This window comes from Ranitomeya imitator, chromosome 1 (assembly GCF_032444005.1).
Source record: "Ranitomeya imitator isolate aRanImi1 chromosome 1, aRanImi1.pri, whole genome shotgun sequence".
NCBI lineage: Eukaryota > Metazoa > Chordata > Amphibia > Anura > Dendrobatidae > Ranitomeya > Ranitomeya imitator.
The window spans coordinates 438,626,245-438,638,249 of NC_091282.1; the positions used below are offsets into that span (position 1 = coordinate 438,626,245).

The window sequence follows — 12,005 nt, forward strand, 5'->3', positions numbered from 1 at the left end:
TGGCCTCCCAGCTGTGTGCCCCCCTGTGATCGCTGTGCCCCAACTATATGTCCCCCTGTGATCTCTGTACCTCCCAGCTATGTGCCCCATGTGATCTCTGTGCCCCCTGTGATCTGTGGCCCCAGCTTTGTGCCCCCCTGTGATCTCTGTGACCCTCAGCTATGTGACCCCTGTGATTTCTCTGCCCCCCAGCTATGTGCCCCGTGATTTCTGTGCCCCCAGCTATTTGTAGATTGTGAGCCCTTGCGGGCAGGGTCCTCTCTCCTCCTGTACCAGTTGTGACTTGTATTGTTCAAGATTATTGTACCTCTTTTTATTATGTATACCCCTCCTCACATGTAAAGCGCCATGGAATAAATGGCGCTATAATAAATAATAATAATAATGTGCCTCCCTGTGATCTCTGTGCATCCCCCAACTACATGCCCCTCTGTGATCTCTGTGCCTCTCAGCTATATGCCCCCATGTTATCTCTGTGCCACCGTGATCTCTGTGACCCCAGGTATGTGACTTCTGTGAACCCCAGCTATGTGCCCTCCTGTGATCTCTGTTCCTCCTGTGATCTCTCTGCCCCCTAGCTATATGCCCCCTGTGAATTCTGTACCCTCCAGCTATGTGCACCCCTGTGATCTCTGTGCCCCCCTGTGATCTCTGTGGCCCCAGCTATGTGCCCCCTGTGATTTCTGTGACTCCCCCAGCTATGTGCCCTCCTGTGATCTCTGTTCCTCCTGTGATCTCTCTGCCCCTCAGCTATATGCCCCCTGTGATTTCTCTACCCTCCAGCTATGTGCACCCCTGTGATCTCTGTGGCTCCCAGCTTTGTGCCCCCTGTGATCAATGTGCCCCCTGCTATGTATGTCCCTGTGATATTTGTGCTCCTCTGTGATCTCTGTGCCCCCTGTGATCTCTGTCTCCTCCAGCTACATGCCTCCCAGCTATGCCCCCTTGTGATCTTTATGCCCCCCCCTGTGATCTTTGTGCGCCCCCCGGTGATCTCTGTGTGCCTGACGGTGATCTCTGTGCCTCCCCGGCGATGTCTTCCACCCCCCCAGTGCTGCTTATGCCCCCAGGGCTGTATGTGCCCCAAGTGATATGTATATTCCCCAGTGATACATTTACCCCAGAAGTGCTGTATATCCCACTGAGTACTGTATATCGCCACCAGTGCTGTATATCCCCCCACCTGTGATGTATATAACCCTCAGTGATGTATGTGACCCCACCAGTGATGTATATTCCCCCCAGGGACATATATACCCCCAGTGCTGTCTATGCTTCCTAGTGATGTATATAGCCCATCAGTGAAGTCTATTCAGTGATGAATATTTCTCAGTATCTCCTGTGATGTCTATGCCCCCCAGCCCCTCCTGTAATTTATATGACCCGAGTCTCCTGTGATTCATATACAGCAGTCTCAATGTTTCCTATGTTATATATCTACAGCACTCCTATCGTCTCCTATGTGGTGTATATACAGCTGTCTCAGCATCTCCTATGTGATGTATACTGTATATAGCAGTCCCAGCGTCTGTGATGTATAGACAGCAGTCAGTGTCTCCTATGTGATGCTTACATAGCAGTCCCATCATCTCTTAAGTGGTGTATATATAGCTGTGTCAGCGTCTCCTATGTGATGTATATACAGTAGCTCCAGCGTCTGCTATGGTGATGTATATGGTTAACAAAACTTTTTTCAAAAAGTTGACTGCGCTCCTGGCCGACACAAACCTGGAAAAGCAGCTGAGAGAAGCAACATGATCAGTATCACCTGACATCACAGCTTCGCCAAAGAGAAGCAGCTACAGCCATCACATAAAAGGATGAGTTACCTTAATTAATTGTTTGACTAAATATACTGGGGTAATTTTCAAGGTGATCATTTTTGTGTGGCCCCCAAATGATGATAGAAATTTCCAAATGGCCCCTGGCTAGAAAAGGTTCTCCACACCTGTATATAGTTTACAGTGTCAGTGTACAGGTAACACACTGACTCACCAGTGACGTCTCTTGGCGAAGTCCTTCATCTTCACTTTTCATCTTCATCCAGCACAGACCGCCATCACTTCTTCCAGCCAGGGCTCGTCTCTGCAGGAAATAACACAGGTATCTAGAGCACCACTTGCAGAACACATAACTTATTTTTTTCCCAACTTCTACACTACACCAGATGAAGGAAAAAAGGTGACATAGTGTCCCTCTACACAGTAACAGGACTGCCCCCTATTTAAAACAATATACTCAAAAAAATAAAATAGATACATCACTGCAGTAATAATATCCCTTAATTAGCACCTATAATAATATCCCCAATCCTGGCCCCCATGTGTCTCATTCCTGGTTCCAGACATATATTCTCTCACCCTGCCCTCATGAGTATCCATTCTGCCTCCATGTAATGTCCCATGATCCTGCCCCATCTGTCCCATGATCCTGCGCCATCTGTCTCCATCGCAGAGGCGTATCTAGGGTTTCTGGCACCCGGGGCAAGAATTCAGTTTGGCGCCCCCCCCCCCCCCCCCCCCCCTTCCTGGACATATGCGATTTGCACACTTAGTCATGTACCCAAGAGCCGCTCTCCCTAATGCTCTCAATATTCAGTGAAAAACTGAGAGAAGCAGAAGAGAAGCTGAATCCTGACATAGCAGCTTCTGAATTCTCACAACTAATGCACTGCACACTTTTAGGATTCTCCCTTGCCGGTGGACAGTCATGTCAGCACAAGTATGCGATTTGTATACTTCTGACCACATTCTGACTAGGCGTGTCTGGCCTCGCTCAGTTCATTTTCATTGACTGAGGTCACACATATCTAGTCAGCATGTGACCGCATTAATGTAAATCGCCAGCACGAGAGAATCCTGACATTGTGAAGGCCGCACTGTGAGAAGTCAGAAGTCTGCAGTCACCAAGAATGACTGCAGACTCCTCACAAACCTGAACAACCCCTTTAATGCTCCTAACATAAATAAAAACATAAGAGTTAGTCAGTATCACAAATAACATTTACATCCAGTTACCTTATAGATGTCATCATCTCTGGAGTCATTCTCCTTTTCTTCATCTTGTCCAGATCCCATGATGAGTTTTCTCATCCACAGCCGTCTCTGCAAACTTCCATCTTCTCCGCTCTTTTGCAGAAAATCTCCACATGATGCCCTTAAAGATGCAAGTGTCATTATAATGCTCCTGAATAAAAAATTGCCCCTCACTATATTGTCTGCACAAAATATGACCCCCACACTGTCCCTCCTATGGTAAATGCTCTTCACACTGACCTCTCCTTTCCATACCGGCCCCCTCTTCACACTGTCCTCTCATACTGTGTCCCCCCTCTATAGGGCCCAGTATTTATACTGTACTCTCATCACACTCCCCCTCCTTGGTATACTGTCCCCTCCTGGCTGTGCCCTTACACTGTCCCCCCATGCTACGCCCCCACTACTCAGTTTCTATTCTGTGCCCACTCACTTTTCTCCCCCATACTGTCTCCTCACACTATTCCCCTCCCTCCTCATACTGTCTCCTCTCACATCCCTCCTGTTCACCATACTGTCTCCTCATATATTTTCCCCCTCACTTTCTATACTGCCTGCTCACCTGACTCCCCATACTGTATCTGCACACATCCCATCACCCTCACTCCCCGTACTCTGTCCACATACATTTTCACATCGCTACTCATACTGTGTCTACATACATTCCCCCGTTCGCTCCTCATACTGTCTGCACCCATCCCCCATACTGTTTCCTCAGATATGCCCCCCATTCTCCTGTACTGTTTCCTCATATATGCCCATTATTTTCCTCTACCCCACCCCACCATTGCTCTCATCACCACCTCCATCTTTGCCTTCTCCACCACCACTATCATTGCTTTCTCCCCCACCACCCCATAATTTCCCATTCCACCACCTCCATCATTTCCTCCTTTGCCTTTTCCACCATATCCATCATTTTCTCTTCCCTCACCATCCCCATCATTGCCCTTTCCACCACCATCATCATTCTTGTCCATTCCACCACCTCCATCATTTTCTCCCCCTCCAATATCATAAGTGTGCTTTCCACCACCACCATCCTTGTCCATTCTACCACCTCCATCATTTCGTCCCCCCTTCATTATTGCTCTTTCCACCACCTCCATGAGTTCCTCCTCCCCACCATCATTGCATTCTCCCCCCACCACCATCATTGCCCATTCCAATTTCCACCTCCATCATTGCCTCCTCCCACCCCCATCATTGCCCATTCCACCACCTCCATCATTTCCCCCCCACCCCCATCATTGCCCATTCTGTTGTGAATTCTGTTTTCGAACTCCCTCCTGTGGTCATGAATGGTTCTTCGGCGAGTTCTGTCCATGGACTCCCTCTGGTGGCTGTGAGTGGAGCTGCTGCTTCTGAGGTTCCTTCCACAGGTGACGTAGTTTATTCTTTGGCTGGCTGTTCTATTTAACTCCACTCAGATCGTTACTCCATGTCAGCTGTCAATGTTCTTGTACTGGTTCAGTTCGCTCTTGGATCTTTCTGGTGACCTGTCTACTCCAGCAAAAGCTAAGACCCTGCTAGTTATTATTTGTTCTTTGTTTCCTTGTCCAGTTGGCTATCATGAATTTTCCTTGCTAGCTGGAAGCTCTGGGATGCAGAGTGGTACCTCCTCACCGTGAGTCGGTGCGGAGGTCTTTTTGCACACTCTGCGTGGTCTTTTGTAGTTTTTTGTGCTGACCGCAAAGATACCTTTCCTATCCTCAGTCTGTTTAGTAAGTCTGGCCTCCCTTTGCTGAAACCTGTTTAATTTCTGTGTTTGTGACTTTCATCTTAACTCACAGTCAATATATGTGGGGGGCTGCCTTTTCCTTTGGGGAATTTCTCTGAGGCAAGGTAGGCTTTATTTTCTATCTTTAGGGCTAGTTAGCTCTTAGGCTGTGAAGAGGCGTCTAGGTCGTGTTAGGTACGCTCCACGGCTATTTCTAGTTGTGTGATAGGATTAGGGGTTGCGGTCAGCAGAGTTCCCACTTCCCAGAGCTTGCCCTGTGTGAGTTTAACCATCAGGTCGTTCCGGGTGCTCCTAACCACCAGGTCCATAACACCATTCCACCTCCATCATTGCCCATTCCACCACATCCATCATTTTCTCCTCCCCCTCCATCCCAATTATTGCACTCTCCCTGTCAGCCCCATCATTGCCCTCGCCTCTCCTCCCCGTACACACACACACAAAACCATTTACGTCTCTGCACATTCACCCGCAGCACTACGCATGCACGCACAAACACACACATATTGCGTACAGTATAATGGCCACACCTAGTTACTCCTACATACGCAGCTGAGCTCCGTACACCTTGCACACACGGCTCCACTCCGTACACCTCGTACACACGCGGCTCTGCTCCGTACACCTTGTACACACGCTGCTCTGCTTCATACACCTTATACACACGCGGCTCCGCTCCATACACCTTGCACACACCCAGTTCTGCTCCGTACACCTCATACACACACGGCTCCGCTCCATACACCTTGCACACACCCAGTTCTGCTCCGCACACCTCATACACACACAGCTCCGCTCCATACACCTTGCACACACCCAGTTCCGCTCTGTACACCTCATACACGGCTCCGCTCCATACACCTTGCACACACCCAGTTCCGCTCCATACACCTTGCACACACCCAGGTCCGCTCAGTACACCTCATACACACACGGCTCCGCTCCGTACACCTCGTACACACATGGCTCCGCTCCATACACCTTGCACATACCCAGTTCCGCTCTGTACACCTCGTACACACATGGCTCCGTTCTACACACCCAGCTCTGCTCCATACACCTTGCACACACCCAGTTCCGCTCCGTACACCTCATACACACACAGCTCCGCTCCATACACCTTGCACACACCCAGTTCCGCTCCATACACCTTGCACACACCCAGTTCCGCTCTGTACACCTCGTACACACATGGCTCTGCTCTGTACACCTTGCACACACCCAGTTCCGCTCCATACACCTCATACACACACGGCTCTGCTCCATACACCTTACACAAACCCAGTTCCGCTCCGTACACCTCGTACACACATGGCTCTGCTCCATACACCTTGCACACACCCAGTTCCGCTCTGTACACCTCGTACACACATGGCTCCGCTCCATACACCTTGCACACACCCAGCTCTGCTCCATACACCTTGCACACACGGCTCTGCTCTGTACACCTCTTACACACTCGGCTCTACTACATCCACACAAACCACTCCTGACCCCACACAAAAGCTTACCCTCATCATCCAGCACCATGAGAACCAGCAGAGTCCTGCACTACACGGAGGCCCTTCATCATGTGACTCCTCCCCTCCTGTGATCTCATCACAGGTGCTGTGTGCATAGAGCAGTGGTAGCAACAGCTGTGGTGTTTGTCTCTCTGCAGTGGAGGGGCTGTGCTGTGGGGTAGTTACGCCGCTGGGATTCGACACGCAGCACTTTCTCTGTGCCAGCTGTCAATTTGACAGCCGGCTCAGAGAATGGGTCTATCTAAGTGTGGGGGCGGCAGAATGCCGCCGCCGAGGAGCCTCCTTGAACCAACGCATCATCAGGCGGCCCGCTGGCGCCCCCCTATCGGCTGCACCTGGGGCACATGCCCCGGCTGCCCCCCCCTGGATACGCCACTGCTCCATCGTATCCATCCTGCCCCATGTATCTCCATTCTGCCCCATGGTCCTGCCCCATGATCCTGCACTATGTATCTCTATCCTAGCCCCATATGTCTCCATCCTGCCCCATCTGTCTCCATCCTGCCCCCATGTCTCCATCCTGCCCCATGTTTCCATCCTGCCCCGTGTCTCCATCCTGCCCCGTGTCTCCTTCCTGCCCCCTGTGTCTCCATCCTGCCCCGTGTCTCCATCCTGCCCTCTGTGTCTCCATCCTGCCCCCTGTGTATCCATCCTGCCCTCTGTGCCTCCATCCTGCCCCTTGTCTCTATTCTGCCCCCTGTGTCTCCATTCTGCCCCCTGTGTCTCCATCTTGCCCCCTGTGCTTTCATTCTGCCCCCTGTGTCTCCATCCTGCCCCCTGTGTCTCCATCCTGCCCTCTGTGTCTCCATCCTGCCCTCTGTGTCTCCATCCTGCCCCCTGTGTCTCCATCTTGCCCCCTGTGCTTTCATTCTGCCCCCTGTGTCTCCATCCTGCCCCCTGGGTCCCCGTTCTGCCCCCTTGGGCTTCCATTCTGCCCCCTGTGCTTCCATTCTGCCCCGTGTCTCCATCCTGCCCCCTGTGTCTCCATCCTGCCCTCTGTGTGTCCATCCTGCCCCTTGTCTCTATTCTGCCCCCTGTGTCTCCATTCTGCCCCGTGTCTCCATCTTGCCCCCTGTGTCTCCATCCTGCCCTCTGTGTCTCCATCCTGCCCTCTGTGTCTCCATCCTGCCCCCTGTGTCTCCATCTTGCCCCCTGTGCTTTCATTCTGCCCCCTGTGTCTCCATCCTGCCCCCTGGGTCCCCGTTCTGCCCCCTTGGGCTTCCATTCTGCCCCCTGTGTTTCCATTCTGCCCCGTGTTTCCATTCTGCCCCCTGTGTCTCCATCCTGCCCCCTGGGTCTCCGTTCTGCCCCCTTGGGCTTCCATTCTGCCCCCTGTGTTTCCATTCTGCCCCCTGTGTTTCCATTCTGCCCCGTGTTTCCATTTTGCCCCGTGTCTCCATTCTGCCCCGTGTCTCCATTCTGCCCCCTGTGTCTCCATTCTGCCCCGGGCTTGCTGGTTTCAATAAAAAATAAACACTTTCTCCTTACCTGGGGAAGCTCCAGCGCCCACTTTCCACCCCAGGAATTTCAAGCGCTTGCTCACCGGCAAATGACAATAATGTTATACGATGGCAACGTGCGCGCTGATGTCAGCTGCCAGCCTCCGATTGGCTGGCGGCTTTTTAACTATTGCTGTGCGGGCCCCCTCTGCTCATCGGGACCCATACGCCAGTCAGAGCAGTAATGCCCTGATACCTAGTGTTACTGTGGTTACCTGTAAGTCCAGTTCCTAGGGTTACAATATGCTTAGATTTTCACAGACCTGAAATCTTATGGAATCAAACAATACAAATGTAGTTTGTGTAATTGTCAAAGCTCAGTGACTGTTCAACAGTAAAGTAATAATAGTGAATTATTTTCTTCAGCTTCTCTTTGAAAATAACTAAAATGTATAATATACTATAAATATCTATATAAACCTATACAAAATATATTACGTCTATGAAAAACAAAAATGTCCTTCGGACCGGAATCGAACCAGTGACCTAAGGATGACAGCAAACTCCACTACAGTCCTCCGCTCTACCAACTGAGCTACCGAAGGAACGCCTCTAGTGGCTGATTTTGCACAGAATAACAGGACACACATCAGAACATGCGCCTTCTACAGGATGATAGTGGTAAGGTTGGGAATATCTGCGCTACATGAAGAGGAAAAGCCGCGCATCAGCCGTGCTGTCTGCCACAACTCACAGCCACCATCCAAACTGCCTCGTGTTCTTAGAGAGATCACATTAGCCATACGGACAGGACACACACAGATGCACCAGGTAGACATAATTGGTCGTGGTATCTTCATCAAAGCGAGATTCCAAATCCAGGTTAGATACTTAACATTTGCTGTTTTTGTCTCCGATTAACTGAACTGTACTTTATCGACATCTAGTGGCGAAATACGGGCACTGCTGTACCTAGAAGCATACACTAGTGAAAGGCCAATCAGAAAGCCAGAATATTTTATTACATCTAATGCCATGGAATATGTTGATGCAAAAATAAATTATTTTTGTAAGCAATTGTTTTTAATGTGCAAAGTAGTAAACCATAAAAAACCTATATAAATCTGGTATTCCTGTAATAGGACTTAGTCGAAGAATACAGCTGCTTTATTTTTACCAAGAAAAGAAAATGAAAAACAATACTTTCACTTTCATTGCTGTGTTTTTTAACCATTCTTAAAAAGAAAAATCTGAATAAAAAGGAATCTAAAAAGGATATGTACCTGAAATAAATCTTCAACTTACCCTGCAAAAAATAAACCCTCGTAAAGCTCTGTCTGCTGAAAAAAACAGTGCTAGGGCTCAGAATACGGTAGTGAAAAAGCATTTTTTAAAGCACCACTCCAGTGTTGTTCTGGCTCGCATAGACTTAGGCCGGCGTCACACTTGCGAGTTTTACGGACGTAAGAGCGCAGAAACTACGTCCGTAAAACTCGCAAAAAATACGGCACAATTATTCTCTATGCCCCTGCTCCTATCTGCCGTATTAAACTGATCCGTATTATACGGCTTTCTACGGCCGTAGAAAATCGCAGCATGCTGCGTTTGTCACCGTACTGCGCAAGAAATACGCCAATGAAAGTCTATGGAAGCGTGAAAAATACGGATTACACACGGACCAGCAGTGTGACTTGCGAGAAATACGCAGCGGTGTTAGAGAGAAAAGCCGGTAATAAAGTGCGGTGTACAGTAAAATCACACTGACAGCTTCCAGTCCAATAGGTAGAATAAATGTGTACACATAGAATAGGTATATATATATATATATATGTCATTGAGACACATATATGTATATATATTAATATTTTTTCCAGCGCTATACAGCTTGAAAGCCGGTAATTCAATTACCGGCTTTTTCTTTCTCCTTCCTAAACCCGACATGATTTGAGACATGGTTTACATACAGTAAACCATGTCTTCTCTCCATTTTTTTTGCAGATTCCACACTACTAATGTTAGTAGTGTGTATCTGCAAAATTTGGCCGTTCTATCTACTAAATTAAAGGGTTAAATGGCGGAAAAAATTGGCGTGGGCTCCCGCGCAATTTTCTCCGCCAGAGTAGTAAAGCCAGTGACTGAGGGCAGATATTAATAGCCTGGAGAGGGTCCATGGTTATTGCCCCCCCCCTCCCTGGCTAAAAACACCTGCCCCCAGCCACCCCAGAACAGGCACATCTGGAAGATGCGCCTATTCTGGCACTTGGCCACTCTCTTCCCATTCCCGTGTAGCGGTGGGATATGGAGTAATGAAGGGTTAATGCCACCTTGCTATTGTAAGGTGACATTAAGCCAAATTAATAATGGAGAGGCGTCAATTATGACACCTATCCATTATTAATCCAATTGTAGTAAAGGGTTAAATAAAACACAAACACATTATTTAAAATTATTTTAATGAAATAAAAACAATGGTTGTTGGAGTATTTTATTCTACGTCCAATCCAATCACTGAAGACCCTCGTTCTGTAACAAAAAAAACATAATAAACCAACAATATCCTTACCTTCCGCAGATCTGTAACATCCAACGATGTAAATCCATCTGAAGGGGTTAAAATAAACATCCAGCAGAGGGCGCCTCACCGCAAATGAAGGTTAATATAGGTCATTGACCTACTTTACCTTCATTTTCCGGGGTTTTTGCAGCCATGAGCATCATTGCATTAGCAAAGCTCGTGGCTGCAAATTATTTTAACCCCTTCAGATGGATTTACATCATTGGACGTTACAGATCTGCGGAAGGTAAGGATATTGTTGGTTTATTATGTTTTTTTTGTTACAGAACGAGGGTCTTCAGTGATTGGATTGGGCGTAGAATAAAATACTCCAACAACCATTGTTTTTATTTCATTAAAATAATTTTAAATAATGTGTTTGTGTTTTATTTAACCCTTTACTACAATTGGATTAATAATGGATAGGTGTCATAATTGACGCCTCTCCATTATTAATTTGGCTTAATGTCACCTTACAATAGCAAGGTGGCATTAACCCTTCATTACCCCATATCCCACCGCTACACGGGAATGGGAAGAGAGTGGCCAAGTGCCAGAATAGACGCATCTTCCAGATGTGCCTGTTCTGGGGTGGCTGGGGGCAGATGTTTTTAGCCAGGGGGGAGGGGCAATAACCATGGACCCTCTCCAGGCTATTAATATCTGCCCTCAGTCACTGGCTTTACTACTCTGGCGGAGGAAATTGCGCGGGAGCCCACGCCAATTTTTTTACGCCATTTAACCCTTTAATTTAGTAGATAGAATGGCCAAATTTTGCAGATACACACTACTAACATTAGTAGTGTGGAATCTGCAAAAAAAATGGAGAGAAGACATGGTTTACTGTATGTAAACCATGTCTCAAATCATGTCGGGTTTCAGGAAAGAGAAAGAAAAAGCCAGTAATTGAATTACCGGCTTTCAAGCTGTATAGCGCTGGAAAAAATATTAATATATATACATATATGTGTCTACTGACATATATTTATATATATATATATATATATATAGACAGTATATATATATATATATATTTTTTTTTGGGACACATGGATCACTTCTATAGCGGTATGTTGGTTTTGCAAGCCTGCGAGAAAACCACGCAGTATGGATGCCATACGGATTACATACCGAGGATGCCATGCGCAAAAAACGCTGACACACCCTGCCTACGGAGGAGCTACGGACCACTATTTTCGGGACTTTTCAGCGTTTTACGGCCGTAATATACGGACTGTATTGTTTTACGCTGTGTGTGACGCCGGCCTTACACTGAGTAGTGACTTCCATCGCCCGGCAAACACAACCTGCAAAGACGACCGGAGTGGCGCCAAGAACAGGAGAAGATGGCAGCTGGTAAGTAGAAACAGCTTGGCACCGATTTCCACCATAGAGGTCATGGACCTGTTTGGAGAGCGATTCTGCGGCTTCCGGTGACATGACGGTAACAGGGCGGCTGCTTCTCTTCCGCTCTGCTCGCCGCTGTCTGTCCATCAGCATGGCGTTGGCAGTCACGTCCCGCAACAGAGCAGCTTTGGAGAAGAAGAGCTTCTCTATGGACTTGAAGTCAAATGAAGTATAGATATAGCAAGGAGTGTTTAATATAATCGTTAAAAAATATCAATATCAGTAAAAACCAAGGACACACATACACAAAGACCGGGCGCACCTAAAAAGTAATCCACAGCTGGGTAGGTGTGAAAGTCACAATAC

The 12,005-nt window shown here is 48.0% G+C and overlaps 1 non-coding gene across 1 annotated transcript; it reads right to left on the reverse strand.

The window, feature by feature from the left end:
- Positions 1 to 8,256: 8,256 nt before the first annotated feature.
- On the reverse strand, positions 8,257 to 8,343 carry TRNAY-GUA (transfer RNA tyrosine (anticodon GUA)). The gene is given in 2 exon segments: positions 8,257 to 8,292; positions 8,307 to 8,343. It is a non-coding gene; the product is annotated as a tRNA-Tyr (tRNA).
- Positions 8,344 to 12,005: the final 3,662 nt, after the last annotated feature.